Source organism: Mobula birostris, chromosome 10 (genome assembly GCF_030028105.1).
Source record: "Mobula birostris isolate sMobBir1 chromosome 10, sMobBir1.hap1, whole genome shotgun sequence".
In the NCBI taxonomy this organism is placed as follows: domain Eukaryota; kingdom Metazoa; phylum Chordata; class Chondrichthyes; order Myliobatiformes; family Myliobatidae; genus Mobula; species Mobula birostris.
Window position 1 is genome coordinate 128,071,085 of NC_092379.1, and position 6,850 is coordinate 128,077,934.

Consider the following 6,850-nt stretch of genomic DNA (forward strand, 5'->3'; position numbering starts at 1 on the left):
ACCCCCTATCAAATAGTGAAAGGCCTTGATAGAGTGGATGCGGAGAGGATCAGCCTCAGAAGAGAGGAACGTCCTTTTAAGATAGAGATGAGGAGGCATTTCCTTAGTCAGAGAGTGGTGAATCTGTGGAATTCTTTGCTAAAGGCAGCTGTGGAGGTCAAGTCTTTATGTATATTTAGGGCAAAGGTCGATAGATTCTTGATTGGTCAAGATATGAAGGGATATGGGGAGAATTGGGGCTGAGAGGAAAATTGGATGAGCCATGATGAAATGGTGGAACAGATTCGACAGGCCAAATGGCCTAATTCCTAATCTATGGTCTGAGGGTCTATTTACTTTCCTTCTCAACCTCATTCTCCTACCTTCTGACCATCACCTCTGACACCCCTACTAATCGACAGCCTATCAACCTCTGCTTTAAATATACTCTCCTGAGAATTGTAAGTAATTTAAGGTTTCATACAAACAGTACCTGTCAGTGCAGTACAACAAATCAGAATCAAAATCAGGTAATCAGGTTTATTATCACTGATACACTAGTATGTCATAAAATCTGTTGTTTTGTGGCAGCAGTACAGTGCAAGACAGAAAATTACTCTAAGTTACAGTATACAGTAAATAGGTAAATAATACTGCACTACAATGTCAGCTCAACCCTGGAACAGGACACTCATACTTGGGAACAATTAGCTTATTAATGCACAGATTTAACACTACAGATACTTAAAGACTCACAGGAACCCATACACACTACTGGGGGTGGTGGTAGAGGCAGATACATTAGGGACATCTAAGGAAATCTTAGATGGGCACATCAGTGTTTGAAAAATGAGAGAGAAGAGTTAAATTGATCTTTGAGTTGATTAAAAGGTCAAAACAGCATTGTGAACAGAAGGGACAATACTATGTTGCATTTTCTACGTTCATGCTTTTCAAACAAAACTGCTAAAGCATTTTTAAGTTTAGAGACAGAACAGACCCCCAGGTGCTGTAATTTGGAGCCAAAAATACAATTGCTGGAGGAACTCAATGGGTCGAGCATCATCTTTGGAGCAAAGAGACACTCAACCTTTTGGGACAAGATGCGACATAAAGTCCAGATGCAGAGTATCAAACAAAATAGTGATTCCTTTGCCTTCACAGATGCTATTTGACTTGTTGAGTAGCGTTTGCTTGCTGCTAAGTTCTCCAATAGTTTATTCTTCACAAGATCAAAATCACGAAATCACTCCTGCAGTTACTGATGTGCATTGACTCCAAATTCTCCAAAGGTCTCCAATTAAAAATTCTCAGTCGTGCTTAACTCCTCACATCACCCTTCATTCTCTGGCACCTACCCTCCGGACTGTTCCCCTAGCTCTTGCGCCCATCCAAACTGTCACTTAAGAAGTGAATTGGAATATTTCCTTAATACTGTCACAGGAATACAAATTATAGCCATGATCTTGGGGCTGATCTTACACACACTGCAAATTAAACTGTTCTCAACATAAAATTAACGTCAATAGTCTCAGGAAACCACAGTTTTGACTCGATAAAAATATACACAAACACACAAGAAGCCATGCCGATCAAACAAAATTCTGGTACCTGTGATTAAAGTTCCATGTGCTTTCAATGAGTTCCTTTCAACTGCTATGTAAATGTTGTACAGAATCTAATTTAAGCAATATATTTATTTGATTATGCACATGTGTGATTTTATGATGTGGGATTTTCCAAAGCCTTTCTCTAGTATTTTGGTATTTTTTTGCACATTTCATCTTTCCATGAAAGCCACTGGTTATTGGTTATGTTGATAATCATGGCAAAAGCAAAAAAAAAACAATGTGGTCCCTACTGGCCAATCAGCAGCAGGACCAAGCAAAATGCTACTGATTCACACAGGAATGAAAGTTATCAGCTGTGGTCTTCCTGTCAAGCCAAGACAGGATTGACAGGGTAATGTAGGGTAACCGACACCACTGAGTCTGAGAGGTGAATAAAAAAGTCAGGTTTTCTGCTCCTGAATAATATTCAGTAGTCATCACCGAAAGGTGTTTGTATGTGGACATTGGATGAGAGGAATGTTGAAATTGGCTCTGATGACATCCGTGGTTTCATAGCGTGCTCGTGCTCTTTGCATGGCCTTGCATATGGAGAGCATTTAGCATCAGGGACAGTACTATGCAAAAGTCAAAGTCACATACAGTGCCTATAAAGTTTTCACACCCCTTGGTAGTTTTCACACCCCTTGGTAGTTTTCATGGTTTATTGTTTTACTGCAATGAATCACAATGGCTTTAATTTGGCTTTTTAACACAGATCAATAGTAAAAGTCTTTTTTGTGTCAAAGTGAAAACAGATCTCTACAAATTGATCTAAGTTAATTACTAATATAAAACACAAAATAATTCATGCATAAGTATTCACCCCTCTTTAATAAGACAGACCATGTTATCACTGGTGCAGCCAATTGGTTCTAGAAATCAAATAGTTAGTTAAATTGAAATCTGTTATTGGAGACCTGTGTTCATTCAAGATGTTTCAATTGATTCCAAGGGATCAAGAAGCCAAGGGATCAAGCACATTTACAAGTCACTAAATATCCCTTAGAGTACAGTGAAGTCAATCATCAAGAAATGGAAAGAGTTATGGCACAGCTGTAATCTGCCTGGAGCAGGCTGTCCTCTAAAGCTGAGTGACTATACAAAAAGGGGACTAGTGAGGGAGGCTACCAAGAGACTTATGACAGCTTGGAGGAGATACAAGCTTCAGTGGCTGAGATGGGAGAGACTGTGCGTACAACAACTGTTGCCCGGGTGCTTCACCAGTTGCAGCTTTATAGGAGAGTGGCAAAGAGAAAGACGCTGTTGAAAAATACTCACATGAAATCTCAGCTTGAGTATTCCAGAAGGCATGTGGGAAAATCTGAAGTCAGCTGGAAGAAGGTCCTATGGTCTGATGAAACCAAAATTAGGCTTTTTGGCCATTAGACCAAACGCTATGTTTGCTGCAAGCTAAACACTGCACATCATCAAAAACACACCATCCCTACCATGAAGCATGGTGGTGGCTGCATCATGCTGTGGGGATGCTTCACTGTAGCAGGCTCTGGAAGACTTGTGAAGGTAAAGAGTAAAGTGAATTTAACAAACTACAAGAAAATCCTGGAGGAAGACCTGATGCTGTCTGCAAGAGAACTGTGACTTGGGAGAAGATTTGTTTTCCATCAGGTTAATGACCCCAAGCATAAAGCCAAAGCTACACAAGAATGGCTTAAAAACAACAAAGTTGATGTTCTGCTGAAGGGTCTTGGCCTGAAATGTCAACTGTACTTTTATCCATAGGTGCTGCTCAGCCTGCTGAGTTCCTCCAACATTTTGTGTGTGTGTTGCTTAGATTTCCAGCATCTGCTGATTTTCTCTTGTTTGTAAAGTTAATGTCCTGGAATGGCCAAGTCAGAGTCCAGATCTCGATCCAATTGAGAATTTGTGGCTGTTCACTCACAGAGCAATCTGACAGAGCCTGAGCAGTTTTGTAAAGAAGAATGCGGGAACATTGCAGTGTCCAGATGTGCAAAACTGATAGAGACCTATCCCCACAGACTCAATTGCTGCCAAAGGTGCATCTACAGGTCGACCTTCACTAATCCAGCACCATTGGGACTTGAGGAGCGCCAGATTAGTGAAAATGCTGAATTACAAAAGGATCACGTTAAGCATAATCAGTGCCGGATTATCGAAGGAACCAGATTACAGGTAGTCGGATTAGTGAAGGTCAACCTGTACTAAATATTGACTTGAAGGGAGTGAATACTTGTGTAACAAATTATTTTGTAATTAATTTAGATCAATTTGTAAAGATCTGTTTTCACTTTACATAAAAGAGTATTTTTCTGTTCATCAGTGTCAAAGAAAGCCAAATTAAAAGCATTATGATTCAATGTTGTAACACAATAAAACATGAAAGCTTCCAAGGGGTGTGAATATTTGTTATTGGCATTGTATGTGCCTGAGGCTTTTGCACACTATTTTACATACACTCAGTGACCACTTTATTAGGAATCTCCTGTACCTAATAAAGTGGACACTGAGTATATGTTCATGATCTTCTGCTGCTGAGCCTATCGACTTCAAAGCTCAATGGGTTGTGCATGTGCATTCAGAGATGTTCTCCTGCACACCACTATTGTAATGCATGATTATTGTCACCTTCCTGTCAGCTTGAACTAGTCAGGCCATTCTTCTCTGACCTCTCTCATTAACAAGGCATTTCTGCCCACAGAACTGCTGCTTACTGGATATTTTGTTTTTTTTTTCACACCATTCTCTGTAAACTCTAGCGAATGTGTGAAAGTCCCAGGAGATTAGCAGTTTCTAAAATACTCAAACCACCCTGTCTGGCATCAGCAGTCTTTCCACAGTCAAAGTCACGAAGACCACATTTCTTCCCCATTCTGATATTTTGTCTGAACAACGGAACCGCTTGACCAGTATTTATGTTTTTATGCATTGAATTGCTGCCAAATGATTGGATGATTAGATATTACATTAACGAGCAGGTGTACAGATGTACCTAATAAAGTGATCAGTGAGTGGAAACACAAGAGATTCTGCAGATGTTGGTAATCCAGAGTAAAACATACCAAATACAGGAGAAACTCAGCTGGTCAGGCAGTATCTATGGATTCACATTTTTGTCGAAGAGTCATGGCACAAACCAACGGCTCCTTATTCCTCTCCATAGATGCTTCCTACCTGCTAAGGACCTCCAGCACTATGTGCGTGTTAATCTATTATCAGGTAGGCACATAGGCCTTGATACTGATGGGAAGAGAGTGACAATTCAAAACCAGCAATGCACCAAATCTGTTTGTCTGCTGATTTTTTGCTGAACTTTCTGCAGTTTTTTTTAAATGCATTTATTTTTCAAGATAGTCCACTGGCAAGGCTAATTGTTGCAGCGAAGTACGGGTGAACCCGAACACAGGACACTGACACAGAGGTAGCGTAATCAGAAGAGTGTTTATTAATGGTTGCAGGGAAGGCTGGGGAGTGAGGATTAGGCAGAGGAAAGCCGAGGAGTGAGCGAGGTTGGACCAGGTATCGAACCTGGGTCGCTACAGTGAGAACACGGCATTTAACCACTGAGCCAGCGTAGATAGACGGGGGGACGAGGCAGAGTAGGGATGCGGACAAGGGGATGAGCGTGGCTGGGCGAGAACGGCGGACAGCATGCCATGCTCCTGTTAACACGGAGAGACAGAGTTAACACAGGGAAACAACAGCACAGAAACAAAACTTAGAATACACAATACTAAGCGACCAAGAAACAGAGTTAACACAGGCAAACAGCGCGGAAACAGAACTTAGAATACACAATTCTAAGCAGTCGAGGGACAGAGTAAACACAGGCAAACAGCGTGGATGAACGGAGGAGCAGGAGGCAGGCAAAACTTTTCTTGACACAGGGCGTTGCTGGAGCTGAACGGCAAACAAGAGACAGGCGGCAGGCAACACTTATCTTGATATGAACCGTTAAATGGAAAGGCAACTAGCAGACAAAAGTTTTCTTGACACAGGGCGTTGCTGGAGCTGAATGGCAAACAGGAGACAAGCGGCTGGCAACATTTATCTCGACACGGAGCGTTAAATGGAAGGGCAAATGGCAGGCAATCCTTATCCTGACACGGAGCGGCAAATGGAAAGGCCAACAGCAGGCAATACTTAACTTGACATGGAGAGATAGAGTTACACAGGTAAACCTCGGTACTGAAATGAAACTCAGAATACACCATTCTAAGCGGCTGGGAATGTGAATTACCGCACTGGCTGAAGCAATGGTCTGGCAACAAGTGAATGCAAAGCCGGGGTTTTCATGCTGCCGGTTTAGATGAGAATCAGGTGTCGCAATCAAGGAGCCCAGGAGAACACGGGGAAAAGGGAATTATGAGAATGGGAGGAATTAACAGTCGGGACCGTGACACTAATATCCTGTAGGTTCATTCTTAATTACCCTTCAGAATGTGCTAATGAGCAGCCTTCTTAAGTTAATGTGGTCTATCTGATTAAAGTACTTGCATAAGCAAGATTTAAAGATGAAGGACCAGAGACATTTCTCCAAATTACCAGAGTGTGCATTTAGGATGGGTATCTGAATGTGGTACCCATGCACCTTCTTGGCGGTGGAAGTCTCAGATTTGTGAGGTTGCTGTTGAAGTAGCCCCAGCATGTTATTGCAGAGTACTATGAAGATGGTACACTCTGCACTCACTGTGGCCAAATACACCATCTCAAGGAATCCCTGCAAGGATATCCTGGAAGTGGGATGATGGGCATTAAACAAATACAACCAAAATTCAAAGTTCAAAGTAAATTTATTATCAAAGTGCATATACCATATACAATCATGTACAGCCAACCTGTGAGAGCTGGATTTAGACATGCTAATGAAATTTGCCTCCTCTGGTTTTAGATCCAATCGACACCATGAAGAGATCAGTGAGTATGGCTGGGGAAGCATTCTTACTTTTAAGCCCTACAGGTTTATGGAATTGAATTTTAATTCCAGGGCTTATGACCTCAGTATTCTGCCCTTTCTTGCTTCATTCTGATGATTAGTTTGCAATGATTTTCTATTGATTTTTACCTTTTCTTTTCAACTGCCCAGCCAGAACAAGTTATGAAATCTTTTAGAGTGAGCTGTTAGTAATGAAGAAGGCACTTCCATTGTTTTGAGATATATACTGAAAATCAATAACTTATAAATTATAAAAGCATTAAATTAATTTGTAGTTTTCCTTTGCAATTTTTTCTGCAATAGTAGGCAGTTACTAAAATGTTCTAGTTTAAGTATTCATTTAGGAGTA